Source organism: Pipistrellus kuhlii, unplaced genomic scaffold (genome assembly GCF_014108245.1).
Source record: "Pipistrellus kuhlii isolate mPipKuh1 unplaced genomic scaffold, mPipKuh1.p scaffold_m20_p_3, whole genome shotgun sequence".
Classification (NCBI taxonomy): domain Eukaryota; kingdom Metazoa; phylum Chordata; class Mammalia; order Chiroptera; family Vespertilionidae; genus Pipistrellus; species Pipistrellus kuhlii.
In genome coordinates, this window is record NW_023425529.1 from 125,504,192 (window position 1) to 125,521,558 (window position 17,367).

At 36.5% G+C, this 17,367-nt stretch overlaps 1 protein-coding gene and 1 long non-coding RNA gene across 5 annotated transcripts in view; one reads left to right on the forward strand and one right to left on the reverse strand.

Moving 5' to 3' along the window:
- Positions 1-17,367, reverse strand: part of PCDH9 (protocadherin 9) — a 900,785-nt gene that overhangs the window by 196,447 nt on the left and 686,971 nt on the right. The gene's annotated exons all lie outside the window — the stretch shown is intronic.
- On the forward strand, positions 1,482-8,775 carry LOC123653259. The gene is made up of 2 exons (XR_006742952.1): positions 1,482-1,578; positions 7,926-8,775. It is a non-coding gene; the product is annotated as an uncharacterized LOC123653259 (long non-coding RNA).

Sequence of the window (17,367 nt, forward strand, 5' to 3'; positions counted from 1 at the left end):
ATTGTATTCAGACTATATATGTTTAATAGAGAATAGCTATTAATCATTAATAAATGTGTTGCATCAATTATGAATAAGGACTTGTACTTTATAAAATATATGAAGCTTTTAAACAACTTTTTTCTAAAAGTTGCTTTGTTTGGAATGGACAAAATATTAAATAAGAATAGGCTCTGAAAGTAACTAGGACATATTTCAAAGGATAATGCAGATGCTTCTCACTCTCTGTAGTCCTGGCTAGACTTCCTCAATATTTACAAATGCTTTATGCCCAAACTTTGTTGTGAAAGTTTATTCTCATTCATTTGTAGGCTCTCCTATATTATTTTGAGACTTTTTAAGAGAACACACATACACAGATACACAAAGAGGCTTTAGACTTATTAAAAAAATAAGAAATAAGTTATTTCAGAGTGGATATTATTTATGTAATGAGAAATTCCCTGAAATTTGAGCTGTAGGACTATTAACTAGAAAAAAGACAACTTCTTATTTCTTTTTTTAAAAATATATTTTATTGATTTTTACAGAGAGGAAAGGAGAGGGACAGAGAGTTAGAAACATTGATGAGAGAGAATCATCAATCAGCTGCCTCTTGCACATCCCCTACGGGGGATATGCCCGCAACCCAGGTACATGCCCTTGACTGGAATCAAACCCGGGACCTTTCAGTCCGCAGACAGATGCTCTATCCACTGAGCCAAACCAGTTTCGGCTTTTTTCTTATATTTACTATAAAAACAGAAAAATGTATTATCTGTTTGCTTTTAAAATAATAGATGGCCTTCTATGTCAGAACAGTTTGTATGCCAGAGTGAATGAAATGCCTCTTTTCTTGCATTTCAGAACTATTTTCATCAACAACAAATGAAAACTTTTATGAATTCTCTGACATAGGTTGTATAATCTTCTTTAAAATAATAATCTATTTTAAAACATAAAATAAAGTCCATGCTTTATCAAGTGTTTAAATTATTTGAGTGCTTTACATATCCTTATAACCACTTCTCAACAAATACTGCCACCTTTAACATAATTTCCTCCATCCACTAGCTGTGTTCTTATGCCCTTGTTCTCTACTGGAGACAAAAGGAGACAAAAACTATAGGCCCATCAATCAAAAACAACACAGTCAGCACCAAGTCCAATAATGAAAATCATGATTTCATAAATCATCTCCCACAGGTTGGGGTCATCTCTAAAGAAAAAAAATCTTATCAGGTACAGCTGAATATTCTCATGGTCTTTCATTCTTCAGTCTGTAATGAAAACAATAGAATGTCTGACAGAATAAAAATGTCTAACCTTTCTTAACTTAAAAATATGCCCCATGTCCTTGAAATATGTTGAAGTCGAGATATTTTCCCCTTAAAAGGTTCATCCATCCTGTGTGTGTGTGTGTGTGTGTGTGTGTGTGTGTGTGTGTGTGTTTTAACAGTTTGGCAACAAGATAACTCCCCCCCCCTCTTACTTTCTTTTTAGATATGTGTGTTTAATTCAATTAAATGGAGATTAAATTTAAGAACTCCTTTCAAAAAGCGATTTCCTGGCAGTGACAAGTAGTAACTGCAAAAGAAGGTTTGACATGGCATTTTTGTTTTAGCTGAATCAACAACTCTTGGGTAAATTTTGTTCCATGACCCTGTGACCACATCCACATATCAGGAAGTAAAATAAGCAGCTGGAAATCACTAGGTAAATTTAGGCCAATGGAGATTTATCTCTTTGAAAATATGGACTTTATATTGCAAACCTGGGTAAACAGCTCTGAGCAAAATAAAGTTTGATTAGGCCAACAAAATACTGTGTACTTAATTAAAGTTCTCAAATTTATTTTGCTCTGACATTGCTCTCTGGCATATCCCAAGTTCCTAATGTGATTCAATAAAATCCATTTTTTGGACTTTAATGAGCCACACTTATTGGGGCATTCACCTCATTGAAAGACCTAGACCTGGTTTGTACAATATATAAAACTCATTTAGTAGGGGGATTGAGACATGGTACAGAGAAAGGTCCTTATATGAAGACAGATAATGGCATTGTTCTTAAGGAATAAATCTTTTGAGTTTAGAAATTAATGAATAGCAAAATAAAGTAGAAACAGAAAGAAGAGAGACATGCAAAATGGGTTGCTGAGTACAGGTAGTAAATGCCCTAGGCAACATTTGCATTACAATTTTTAAAGCATATTATATAGAATTCACAAATTCAATGCAGACAGAATTTGTTGTTCAGGTGTGCTTTTGTAGCTGACATGCGAAAGCCAGTTGATGTAGCAAGCTTCCCTTGTCTTATTTAGTAAGCATTCCGGAAACCTATTCAGAAAAGGTTGCTATTTACAGGCATTTTAAATTCTCACCAATTTTCTGCCTGCTACATAATGTAAAAGCAATGAATGGCTACACTGCATCATTCACACTTTCAACTATATGTGATTATCTGGTCCACTGGTCTACTGTAGTATATTTCTGAAATGAATTGAAGATAAACCCATAATAGTCCATTTCATACAGAGACATTTGTCTCAGCTTAAATCTAGGGCCCAAATATCTACTTATTTCTATTCTGTTTTATAAGCATAGTGTTTTCATCATCATAAAACTATATTAGCTCCCTGATTATACCTGAAATTCTGCAAGTGTTGTGAGAGAGTTATCAGACTCATTCCTGGTTGTTCAGTAATCTCACTTTAAAATAAAAAGCACAGTTACTGAATAAAGGACAGAAAATTCAGAAGGGATTTGGAAAGAAGTTCCCTCTAGATACTGCATTATGGCCAATTTTATATAAATGAATTGATTTATATGTGTTGCCAAGGTACTTATATGAACTTTGCTTTGATCATAAGACATAATATATCATATATGAATAAAAATATATGGTTGATGTTTGAACAAGTTTAATATAATTATTCAGCCAATTAGAAAGTTACTATTAGGTTAGTAACTTTTAATAACAACAGCTAATCAAATTTTTGTTAAAGTATTCCTAAAATAATCTGATTTTTAAATAAAAGTTACAAAAGAATAAACGCTTGTTATTATCTAGGTAAATTTAAGATAAGAAAATAGTTATCTTTGTTGTTTGGGGAATATCTAGCTATGTAGAAAAATTTTAAAAGCATGTATGCAAAAGATAGCCCTTGAGTGCAAGGAGGGAGTATATTGTATCTGTAATGTTTTATTTCTTTCATAAAATTAAGCAACCAGAAGCAGAGAAAAATGTTAATGTCTGCTAAGTCCAGGTAGTAAATATATAAACATTTCATTTTTTCTCCATATTATAAACCTTTCATAATTAAAAATGAATTATTATTTAACAAAAATACACATGAGGAATAAAACTGATAGAAAATTATGCATCATGTAGAAGCATTTTATACAATTTTGCACAAATGTATATTTGTTAGCTTCTTTCAGAATAAAAAATCAGGATTTAAAAAGAGATTATTGTTCTGTATATATAGGAATTAATTAATATAAATTAAACATATAGTGTCTTATTATTGATTTAGCCTTAAAATCAGTTACACCTTTGAGAAAAATATTTTTTATGTTTTCATTCAAAGGACCATGATTTCTACATTATAAGTTTACAATTGGACATTTTCTTCCCATACCCACTTGTTTTGCTCTTGTTGAAATTTTTTTCAGAATTTCTTCTAAACATAACTTAAAATACTTAGGGTTTTTTTTGTTTGTTTGTTTTAATATTGGCCCATATAACATTACTCTCCTGATTAACTCTCATTAACCTAAAAATGTCTAATAATTTAATGTAATTTTATTTCTTTCAACACAGTTCAATAGACAGAACATGCACTAACTTTATAAAACAGAAGTTTAGAGAAAACAATGGATACAACTGGCAAAATTATTCACACAAAAGCATGTATATACTAGTTTAAGATGGATTAACTGTTACTGGTCCTTCAGGGGAACTACTGAATCCCACTAATGTTATCAATGATAACCCTAAAAGTGCTTCTTTCTCTCTCTTTTTTTTAATCCTTCAGTTCTCTGTAAAGGCAAAAAAACAAAAAACAAACCAGAATGGTATAAAAAGCTTTTGATATTTTTCACTATAATATTTATTAGTGAAGAAATATTTTAACATATGTGCAAAATTAGAAAAGCTATTAATAATGCTTATGAAGATCATGAGACATTATAGTATGGCTAATTATTTTTCAATAGTCTTTGTGAGCAAGTAAGTACTTTAAATAAGGATCCAATTTTTTGAAGTCTATCCAATACCTTGTCTTTAGCCATTTGGCTACAGACAAATGTAAAAGAAAGTGACAAGCTGCTTCACACACACACACACACACACACACACACACACATGCATGCTCTCTGTGTGTTTATCACATTTTTATGTATTCAGGACATGTTCAAATTTGTCTTCTTCAGCCGAAGCCAGTTTGGCTCAGTGGTAGAGCATCCATCTGCAGACTGAAAGGTCCCAGGTTCAATTCCAGTCAAGGGCGTGTACCTTGGTTGCGGGTACATCCCCGGTAGGGGTTGTGCAAGAGGCAGCTGGTAGATGTTTCTCTCTCATGGACTTTTCTAGCTCTCTATCTCTCTCCCTTTCTCTCTGTTAAAAATCAATAAAATATATTTAAAAAAACTGTCTTCTTCAAAGCCTTTAATAACTATCTCCTTACTTAAGTATATTTCTTCCCTTAAATTCGAAGTCATCCATAGTCAGTGTCCCGTGGTTTAGAATGCAGTTGAATAATGTGTTCAATAACAGAGGTGTACAAACTCTGCCAGCACACCAGATCCAGCCATGCCCATGTGTTTATTATTGTCTATGGCTGCTTTCTTGCTACATTGGCAGGAATAAGTAGCTGCCACAGAAGCCTAATGTGTCCAGCGAAGCCTAAAAAATTTGCCATCTAGGCCTTTACAGAAAAAGTTTGCCAATCCCTGGCAAACTGTACATAATACAGACTAGGACACAGAAAATATAATTTAGCTGTATATTTCCAGTGCCCTTCAATTTCAGTAAGTTTATTTTTCCAACTAAAATGCAATATACTTGAAAATAAGAATAATTTTAAAAAACTTATACTTTGAGTCTGACCTCGAAGTACCTCAGCTGGCTCAGGGGACATATTGAACACTTGATACCTAATTGATTTATTAAATCATTGTAGAGCAAGAAATCCAATTATGATATAAACTACATTTTCTCTAAGCTTGATCTCTTTATCTAGTGAGATCACCAGAGCACTACATATCCGGGCTGCATGACTCTGGCATTAAAGATAGCTTTGAGGACCTTTGACAATAATTATGCTTTTAGCTTTTGGAATAAAACAGCCATTCTTAGAAGTCTCTGTATTTTTTTTTTTTTTAAGATTCCATTAAGGACAACATCTACTGTGTTCTTTAAAGATTCTCTTAAAAGCTCATGTGAAATTCCTCCCAGAATTCAACATTAAAGAGAAGTGTGTGCTTTCTAATGTGCTGCTATGTTTCCCTTTATTAGACAATGAAAACCACCCAACCCATTGCCCTTTCTTTTTAAAAAACTGGCCTTCAGAAAACTCAGAGCTAATAATCAAGCTCAATATGAGCAGCTGCTCTTAAATTTCCCTTCCTATCGTGCACTCCACACTTTTAATACATAATCCTTGTTTTTCTTCCTTTTAATAATTTTACAATTTTTAAAAATTTTCTCCACAACATAATTGTTTAGATATAGGCATGAGAAAAAATGAAGAATGAATGCGTGAATAATAAGTGAAGGAACAAATGAATAGATATGTTCTAAATTATGGAATCCATTATTCCTAATAAGACAAATTGCCATATTCTATCTAATCCTATTTTATATATCATAAAAACAAGGCACAATAGAACAACATTTTAAAAACTTCAAAAGACAAAATTTAGAAACAATAGCTAATGCTTGACCTTGCTTTGGAAATATTCTACCCCAAATAAACACTAGATTTAAGCATAAGCTATTGGGATATTATCTGATCTAACTAAAATTAGCTGGTCTAATACTAAAAATAAATATTATAGTATAAAAATGTTTATATGCATAAGACTGGGGATTTAAGCAGAATTAAAATGGTACACTGTAGGTAATTCCATGCTTATGTTAGTCTATTTACCATCATTGGCTGAGAAGATAGTCACCTCAAAGCAGGTATTTGCTCTGAGGGTATTACATTATATAAACTTAGCGGGGGATATGAATTTACTTAGAATGTGAGTGAGTTAGGTGGGAGAAAATATTTTTGTCTTGCCACACTCCAAAATTCTTGGTTTGCACTGCTGTTGGTATGAGGGGAAGGGCATTCAAGGGGAGGTCAATCTATCTCTAGAAGGAATTTTAAAACTTTTAGGATGGATGGGACCAGAACTCTAACCCATAATAGGAAACTAAGGCAAATTGCCTTATTGGAACAATAAAATGGATAAAATGGTGCCAACAAACTTCCAAGGGCCCGCATGGCTCCGAAATCTCTGAAGTGAAACTACTTTAAATAAAGAAAAGCTTGTCTGGTGACCCAGACATAACAACAAATAAGGGTTCATGGGGAATGATCTGTTTCTGGAAGCAGTTTGCTGCTGGAACCTCTGAGGACCCAGCCACTGGGGAGCAGCACTGTGTGTTGGAAAAGCTGGCTGAGCAGGTAAGCTCTGGGAACTTGGATGGGTTATTTCTGTTGTCAGTGTTCGGTATCCTGAAAAAAAGAAGTCACAATACTGCATTCCCCTAAGGCCTATAAGGATTAGATAAGTTAATATATGTAAATCCCTGAAACCAAATCCAGTACTTAGTACGTTTTATATGAGAGATTGCTCATTATTATAGCCAATCAGTACATTTGATTGCATCTATCAAGGTGGATTCACAATTAATTGGGTTATGCACATTCCTGGTGATAATTTGGGTAAAAGCCTGATGACGATCAAACTGACCGTCTACGGAGAAAAATTCAGAGGAAACCATTAAAATCTCAGGCTTATTTCTAATTAGCAATGTGTCCTTTGCTAAACCGCTTGAGCTTCTGAGTCTTAATTTCCATATCTGAAAAATAAAAATGAGTCAGTCTGGAGAATCCCTAAGGTCCTTTTGGCCCTAGATTTTAAGTGTCTATGAATCCTCTTAATGTGTGAATATCATATATTCAGACATTTGCGAGGCACTAGGAGAGAAACAGACAACATGCAAGCCAGTTCAGTTCCCTTCCCCACAACAAGTTATGATCGGGATGTGACTAAAGAGCCTTTGAATCCAAATTTGCACAACAGAATGACATCCTCAATTATATCAGTTGTGCTAAATATTTCTCTGGCTTTGCCGGCCACTGGGAAAATCTCCTGCAAGGCCAGGGTGACTAGCATTGACAGACTCTGGACTTCTCTTTTGAGTGTTCAGCGACAGCCCTGGGAAAACAGAATCTACACTTCCGTGTTTTACTGACAAGGGGTTACGCTAAGTAAAACTTTGATGATTGACACATATTCCCTATTACCCGGATTGTCCTTTGCTGCCAAGGTAGCAATCCAGATAGGTTCACGACAAAAAGCAAGGAGGCCTCGTCCCCTTCTGACTGCCAGGGCTCATGGAGGGAGCACTGTGACCCGAACAGTCGTGTGCTTCAGGGATGTCTGTGGCTCTAGCCCTCTTTACGTCCTTTCCTTATGCTCAATACTGTTATTTATTTTTAGCCCTTTTTCCTTTAACTTCTTAAACTTTAAAGACTAAAGTAATAAACTGACATTGACAAAGACTTCCTTGAATTTGTATTAAATACATACATAATGATTTTTCCCCTCTCTCACATTTAATTTGCAATTTATAATTGCCCTGAAAGTCCTTGGATCTTCTCTTCTGTTAATGGGGGGCAATCAGTAATCTGAACATGAACTAAATACATTTAATTCTTTTTGCAGAATACTACATGGGAGATAACGTCAGGCCAGATCCCACCGGGTGCTGTGCACCGCACACTCTGCCTGCAGAGGTCCTGCAGATCACCTTGATGGCACAAAGGCCCATAAAAACCTGTGAAGCAAAGCAGTCTGCCAGGGACAAGCAAGGCTTACTTTAATGCTCATTGCCTTTGGAATTGACCTATCAGGTATCTGATTATCTAGCTGGTCTTGTCCCATGGCAGAATCTCCAAACCCTATGCATTTGCAGGATAAATTGTTAACCCCGAATTTTTCTCTCTTTGGAGCTCATAAAATCCACAGCAGAAGAGCTCAGAACCACAACGGGGGTATCTGCCTTGCAGTAATTGAACTGTCTGATGTCTTGTACTTAGGCATCCTATGCCTTCATCCGTACCTAGTTCTAAAAGGGCCCGTTTCCATGACATCAGGAAACTCTTGTCTTCCAGGACAGAGGAGAATGGAATGTTTCATGATTAATGACACTATCTAAATACTGGCACAAGCTGGCAAGCTCTTGCAAAGGAGGCGTGTTTGACTGCATTCTGCCCAGCACAACAGCTCATTAAGCAATATTTTCCCCATTAATGTTTAGTATTAAACACTGAATGAAAGACTAAATATCATACGAAAAAACAAATTGAAAACAGCACAGTGGGGTTTAGGGTAAGCAGCCAACAACCTCCCCTTCATTTGGAAGACAGCTTGCATACCTATTCCAAAGATTAATGAGCAATCAGTTCCAAATTAAACCAAGACCTGCATTGAAATCTTTTTTTTTTTTTCCCCCTCTGTTGAAAGCATGGCTGTGAGTTACACTAACTGAGATAAAATACAGTATTAGCCTTTCCATGTGTTGTGTAATGTGGTTAGAAACATGAAAGATTGTTTCTGAAACATTTCCTTCACATATTTTCATCATTTATTTTCCTGGACAATTTGAAAGGAAATGGGCCATGATGAGGTCGGTAGTTTCTGCCACATGATGTAGAATCTTGCTCTCTGTCAGTCACTCAAAAAACAGTCACCTCTTTGAAGATGAAATAAGAAAACTGTTTTTATGAGCATCATAGATCCTATCATAGGCGGCTAACATAGAATTCCAATTTTATAAAAACTGTCAAAAGAAACTACCTTTCAGTAGGAGCATTGATATTGTTATCGGGAGTGAAAATATGGTAGAGCCCAGTGTATGGCTAAGGCCTCGGGACACTGATAACACTAGTGGTGTGTGTTATAGTCAGACATTCTTACATATAAAGGGGCATGATTTAACCCACAAGTAACTGAATCCTAAAAATGCAAAGTTGATCCAAGAAAAATTAATTTAATTTGTGAGTTTTACCTTAAAATGTTTTGATATAAGCAACAATTCACAAAATAAACTCATTGTCCAGGCCTCTCTAAAATTAGAACATCTGTGAAAAATATGTACATGGATGTGGGTGAACACATATTACATATTGAATGCATTATTTTGTTTGTGTGCACATATGTACATTTTTTTTTCTGGGACAGATTCTATAGTTTTGCATTAGATTCTGAGATATAATTTTGATACCAAACTTTTAAAAATTATTGCATAAGGCAGTGTTGCTATATCATACTTATACTTTTAAAATTACTTAGAAAAGTTTAAAAATACCAACACCAGGCCGAAACTGGTTTGGATCAATGGATAGAGTGTCGGCCTGCAGACTGAAAGGTCCCAGGTTCGATTCAGATCAAGGTCATGTACCTTTGTTGCCGACACATCCCCAGTAGGCGGTGTGCAAGAGGCAGCTGATCGATGATTCTCTCTCATCGATGTTTCTAACTCTCTATTCCTCTCTCTTCCTCTTTGTAAAAAAATCAATAAAATATATTAAAAAAAAATACCAACCCTTCCAAAGCTGAATTGAACCAGAATATCAAGGATGGGTAAAAGCATAGAACTTTTCTTGAAACACCTCAAATCTTAAGATAGTATAACCAAGAACCAAAGTAAGTGACACAGACAATATTGACATAGGAAAAATATGACGTATGAAAAATAGGAATCTGATGTAAACTCAAGTGGCCAGGAAAGATTTCCTGATAACATGTAGCTTTCAGAATAAAGGAAGTAGATTAAGTAACATCAAGATTGATGAAGAATGACAATTTCACAATTATTTAGAAGCATAGCCATCACATTACCAAGGTAAATATGTAGGAGATTACATGGTCCCCAAAAAGATATGTTCCAGTCCAAATCCCTGGAATAGTAAATGTAATAACATTTGGGGAAAAGAAAAGTCTTTGAAAATGTAATTAAGTCGAGGATCTGGAGATGAGGTCATCCTGATTGTTTCAGGTGGGCCCCATCTCCAGTGACAGTTGTCCTTAGGAAGGACACACAGAGATCACACAGAAGGAAGAGGATGCAAAGTGATTATGGAGGTGGAGGTTACAGCAATGCAGACAAAAGCCAAGGGGCATGTGATGATATGGAAACTAGATGATTCAAGGAAGAGAGTCTCCCCCAAAACCTAAAGGCAGTGCAGCTCCACAGCACCTTGATTTTAAACTTCTGGCTTTACACAGGTCAAAGGTCGGAGGGAGAAGTTTTATATATATTAAAAAGAGTGGTTTTAGGTGAGGTCATAACAATTTTCAAGGAAGAAATCAGCATTTTTGAAGTTAACTCACTCTCATTTGCCTTTCCTCCAACCTCTGCCTCACCTCCATCTTCACTGCACTTGTCTTCTCTCACCCTTTACTCTGCCTCTTCCCTAATGCCTACACTCTTATAGAGCAGTTTGTATGGGCATCCTTGTATTGAGGACTGTGCATATAAAATTTACAATGAACTAGCACTTGCTATATGCCAGGATATAAGAAGATTTATTTACTCCTAAGAGCAACCTTATAAGAATTATTATCACTAATACTTTACAAATAAGATTTACAAACAGAATTTGAGTACTTGTCCAAAGGTGAAGCCAAAAAACGGAAGTTGATATGAGAAAAATAAAAAGCTTGTTGGTGATACTCATGAGCTTAACTTGTATCCTATATAATAAAGAGTTAACATGCAAATTGACCAGCACACCCTTGCTTCACAAGATGGCCACCCCCACATCACCACAAGATGACTATCACAAGATGGATGCCCCCACATTGTCACAAGGTTGCTGGCAGGGGAGGGCAGCTGGGGGCAATCGGGCCTGCAGGGGAGGGCAGTTGTGGGGAACCAAGCCTACAGGGGAGGATAGTTGGGGGTAAACAGGTCAGCAGGGGAGGTCAGTTGGGGTGATCGGATTGGCAGGGGAGGAGTAAGTTGTCAATCATGGCAGCAGTGGAGTGGTTAGGCATTAATCAGGCTGGCAGGGCAGTGGTTAGGGGGTGATCAGCCTGTTAGGCAGAGTGGTTAGGGGCAATCAGGCAGGCAGGTAGGAAAGTGGTTCAGAGGATCAGCCAAAACTGGCTATGAGACATCCCCCAATGGGTCCCAGACTGGAGAGGGTGCAGGTTTGGATGAGGGACACTCGCCTCCCCCCCACAAGTGCACAAATTTAATGCACCAGCCCTCTAGTGTAATAATAATACTATATGCATAATCCTCAATACAAGGATGCACATACAAACTGCTCTATTAAAATATAGGGCATTACATTAAGGGAAGAGGCAAAGGGGTGAGAAAAAACAAAACAAAGATTGTTATTATCTTATATAATAAAAGCCTAATAAGTGTCTGATTGTTCAATTGTTTGACCAGTAGCTGTAATGTGCACTGACCACCAGGAGGAGACACTCCAACCAGTAGGTTAGCTTGTTGCTGGGGTCTGGCTGATTAGGTTGGATAATATAGACCAGGCATGCCCTGAAGCCTTCTCAAAGTCCCTCCTCGGCTCTGATCATGTACTCATGGGGCCCTGGGCCTGGCCTGTACCCTCTCGCAATCCAGAACCCCTCGGGGATGTTGGCGAGCCAGTTTTGGCTTGATCCCCACAGGCCCGGCTGAGAGACCCCACTGGTACTTGAATTTATGCACCAAACCTCTAGTCTATATATATAAAAGCCTAAGTGACTGGCTGACCAGTATCTATGATCCACAATGACCACCAGGGGGCAGATGTTCAGCACAGGAGCTTCCAAGCAGCAGTGAATTGGCATTTGTGTTTCTCAGGTGACTCACCTGGAACCAGGAATCAGGGAGCTGGATTCTGGGATGCATCAACCAAGAACTGCCCTCTCACAATCTGGAACCCCTCAGGGGATGTCAGAGCCAGTTTTAGCCTGATCCCCTCAGGCCAGGCTAAGGGACCCCACAGGTACATCCATCCATGCACCAGGCATCTGGTTATTATATTACTACTTAGAAGATGATTGGTTCAAGTGAGAGAACTCTCAAAACTTAGAATTCTCGGCTGTCACAGAAAAACAAAAACAGAAAACACAGTATCACAGGAGAAAAACACCCACAAAACTTCCTTTTGGTTTTTAGAAATTCCAACTTTGATTTATTTACTTATTTACTTACTTATTTATTTTGTTGACAGTCTTACAGATGTTCCCCAATTCTCTCTCTTCCCCATCCTCCCAGCCCCTGCACCACAAGGGTTCCACCACACTATTATCTGAGTCCATTGCTTATGCAAATATGCATATAAATTCTTTGGTTAATCTCAGAGGCCAGGGTGGGATAGGATGAGGCATTTTAACGCTTAAAAGATACTTAAACAGAAAATATTTGACTTAGAAGAACAAAAAGGAAGTTTTAAATTTGATTATATATTTTCTGTTCAGATTATACCAATGAACCCTCCATTGATATACAGATAATGGAGGTTGGGATGGACCATTAAAAACTGATGCTAAATGTTGTTTAATGTGCTTGATCATTCAGACCTCAAGTAGAGAAATGAGGTAAATAAAATGAATAAATAGTGGGAATGGCTTTAATGAGTTTATGTTGTTTTTGCCAAGATGAGCTTTTAAAATCTTTTATCACAAACTAATTATAGGAATGATTTCATTAAAATACCATAAATTGGGAATAATAATTATATTTTGAAAGTATTTTATGTCTGATAAATATTCATAGTTATTGATATATAAGCAAATAAAATGGTTATAAATTGCTTTTGAAATATGAATTCCATTTGTATCAGTTGTATCAGATTTTTTTTTCTCTTATTACTCTTCCTTTTGTGTCTCCCCTGATTCTGCCAAGGCAGACTAGCTTTTAGTGAATCTTGTGTGTTTTCAACTTTTATAAATAATTCCAGAAGAAGTAATCAGTATTCTTTCTTATCAAGAATTTGTAAAGAGGATACAAGTAAATCTTACAAATGTCAATACATGCCAAGAACTCCCTTTCCAGCTAAAGGAGAGTATTAATGGTAACGTTACAATTTGGACTTAAAAAATGACATGTAGAAATCTGGAAACGAAGAGCTATTAAAAGAAACATTATGCTAAGTGAAATAAGGCAGTCAGAGAAAGACAAGTACCATATGATTTCACTCATTTGTGGAATTTAATTAACAAACTTAACTAACAAGCAAAATAAAGACAGACTCACAGATAGAAAGAAGGCAGACAGCTCTGGTGTGTGTGTGACGGGGAGGGCTAAGAGGAATGTGGTAGTGTTGAGCAAAAATCAGGGGGAAAGAAAGATATTCATGGACACAAACAATAGTGTGGTGATTATGGAAGGGGAGAGGGGGTGGGTGGAGGTGGAAAGGTGTACAGGGGGATACATGGTGATAGAAAATAAAATAAAAAATAAATTAAAAAAATTTTTTTAAAAGAGCAACCTAAAGGGACAGAAACAAAAGTAGCAGTGAGAATGTTTGATTAATGTAGCATGTCCTAAATGTTCACTCCGACTTTGTTGAGCATTGCAAAATGACTAAAACGGTCATATAAGCTTTCTAGTAAAGCAAACTAAGCCAATATGTTGCAGTTTATAAAAATATATGTTGAGAAATAAAACAGTAGAAAATATTCATTATTAAACCAACATATGTAGATACCTCCAGTGTGTTGAAAAAAAATGTCTTATTTTGGTCCTGTTTTAATATAGCTGTCAACTTTTGGAGGGAAACTCTATTAAAAATACTGAGTATGTGTGTGTGTGTGTGTGTGTGTGTGTGTGTGTGTGTGTGTACTTGCATGTATGGGGGGGGGAAATCAAAGAATTTCATGGGCTATGTCACTCTTCATTTGAAGTTTTAACCTCAGCTGTTTACTTAGCATTGCTAGGCACTGCTTCTAGTTCTCGCTCTCTCTCAGTCCCCTTCTCTACAATGGCATTTTCAATCTTCCTGGCTCTGGCGCTCTGGCACTCTCTCTTTCTCTCTCTCTTGCTCTCTTTCTCTCTCTCTTGCTCTCTCTCTCTCTCTCTCTCTCTCTCTCTCTCTCTCTCTCTCTCTCTCTCTCTCTCTCATCTTTATTGTTGAAATTATTACATATGTCCTCCTGCTTCCCCATTGAACTCTTCTAGCTCATCCCAACCCCCAATCCAGGCCTTCACCACCCTATTCTTGGCTTTCTTTAACTCCTCACCTCCACCCCTTTCCATCCACCTATAAAGAGGCCATAACAACCCTTGGAAATAGACATCTCATCAGTAAAAAATTCCTCCTACTTGCCACCCTTTACAATCTTCCTAAATCCTTGCTATCCCTTTCCACTCTAATGTGCTTAACATTCACATTAGCCAGTCTCCTGCCACCTCCTACAGTCTCCTGGTTTGTTCTGCATCCGATTCCCTCTTCTTTTTCCTGGAACTAAATACTATTAATTCAGGACTCTTTTATTTAGTTTTCAATGCTTTTTCTTTCCAGTGCCTCCCCCGACCCTCAAATCAGCAATTACATACATCCAATTTTTTTTCCATCTTAAAACAAAGCAACAACAAAAATTGTTCCTGTTAGCTGACCCACTCAATCTTAGCTGTTTTAAGCTAAATTTCTTTAAACACATTTGTCTACATTGAATGTCTGATTGTATCACCCACTTACCCTTTAGATTTCTGTAATTTGGCCTTTGCCCACAACATACATTCAATTGTACCGGAGACATCTGCATTTGCACTCTCCAAAGGCATTTCAAAATCAGCATGCCCAAAATAAAGTTTTCATCTTCTCTTGAACTACAGCTTCCACCCATCGCAAAAGCTAAGATCATGCATGTTATTCCTGCCTAAGCCATCTCCCTAAGCCTACACAATTTAACTCTTAGATGTCAGCTCCTCCATAGTGTTTAAATCCTCCTGTTTATTTCAATCTCCACTGCACAGATCTTTCCTTTGAAGAACTTATTTGTACTGTTTAATTGGACATCAGTCTGATTCCCCCAGGAGAAAGGCTCTGACAATATCATTCTTTCTATGTTCTTACTGCTGAGCAACAGGCTTAGAGATAATTGGTGCTCAATAAAAATAAATAAGAGTTGTGAGTAGAAAGCCATCTCTCTTTTTCTTTTTAAAAAGGGGGTGAAAGCTTCTACTAACCAGAGTCTCCCTGCTAAGAGTGCTCTAGAGAATAAATAATGCTATTTATTTTAATTATGAACCAAGTGAGCACAAAAAAAAAAAGAACACCTGATGTTTGAGTTACCAACGCAGCATAATGTGACTCTGATCCTGTGGTGCTAATAAAAGATAAAAAATAAAAGTACTGTGTCTTGTAAAAATATTTTGATTTACAATTTTGTCAGAATGAAGATCCCTCCAAGAGGAAAGTCTGTACAGCTCAAAGTTCAGAAATGTTGCTGAGCTAAATGCCCAAAACTCATGAGTCTCAAATTCCACGTATTTTTTAAAACTTATGCAACACTTTGAAATGTCTCTCCTTCTCTCTTCCTCTCCCCCACCCACAGTGTATACTGCTCCACAGTTCCTCCTAATTCATCAATATTTGCTCACTTGCCATAATGTGTTCTTTCTTTTTAAGAGTACTTAGAAAAAGATTGATTCTCACTGTATTGGTACTTAGCATACAAGTTGTTTTGATACCCTGATTTTACTCCGAATATCTGAAACATAACAAAGTCAAATTTCACATGAATGAAAGTTTAAAACAGACCTCCCACATTGTCCCAGCAAGCGTGTCCCAAAGTGACCTAAATTTGAAATGTTAAGGTTATTATTTTTTACATCTCTGCGAATAAGAGAATTTGTAAGAGGCTTATTGGAGTGACCCCTTCTTTTTCCTTTTCTTTTTCTTTTTTTTTCCCTTAATATATTTTATTGACTTTTTTACAGAGAGGGAGAGGTATAGAGAGTTAGAAACATCGATCAGTTGCCTACTGCATACCCAGTACTGGGAATGTGCCCGCAACCAAGCTATATGCCCTTGACCAGAATCGAACCTAGGTCCTTTCAGTCCACAGATGGATGTTCTATCCACAGAGCCAAATCGGTTTCAGTGAGTGACCACTTCTTAATCATAGAAATGTCTAATCACTATGTTGTACACCTGAAAATAATGTAATATTGTATCTCAACTCAACTCTAATTACAAATAAATATTAAAAAAGAGAATCTGTCTTTTGGATTACTTACAAATGATAAATCTACACTATTATCTTTGGTGCAAGGCAAAATTGCATAAAAGTACCATAAACATGTTATTGAAATCACACAACTGCAGAAGTGGTAGAGAAAACCACTGCATGGTTGGTTGAGTTAAATATGAGCAGGTAAGCCATGCAGTGGCTATGAGATTGGAATATGAATGTTATTAGGTTTCCTCAGTCCTAAGCCAGCTTTGTTTGGAGGCCACTAAAACTAACCAATACTGATCCTCCACAAAAGCTTTTCAAAACACATTGTCAGTGTTAAGACACTCGTTGATGGAAATATCTGATTATGTAAAACTTATATTTTTACCTTTGTTCATTTTCTACCTTTTAATCACTTCCAAATACTGTGAGTGTCAGGGTGAAATATAGCTGGCCACCTCGTTTTATTCAAGCTGATACAAAAATAATTCCAGACCAGCAATATCATCATGTCATTTTTTAAAATTAAGAGATAAAGTACTCTCTTTGAATTCATCACTTTGTACTAGTATTGTAGATATAAATCTTTTCTGCTACTCTGGTCTACAGATGATTGGTTTCTGTTTTTCTGTATTCATCTCTGCCTCTCTCTTTTAATTTATATCAAACAGGTGATAATATTCAGGTGCTGTGTGGAGACAGCTGGGAAGCTCCATCTGCAGACTTTGGATTTCATGGTCTGGATCATATGCTCTGTGCTGGTGAAGTTCCTTACGGTGTAAACTACATGAGGAAAACCGCTCACCTTTTCACATTGTTAAATGTCCCTTGACATAATGGTCCAGAATGTGTAAGGAAGTTAAATATAAAATAAAAAATAAAATAATTAATCATTTATTAGAGATTAACTGTCAAAGACACTAAATATGCATATGTTAATCAAATGTACCAAGGAACCTCTATGTGT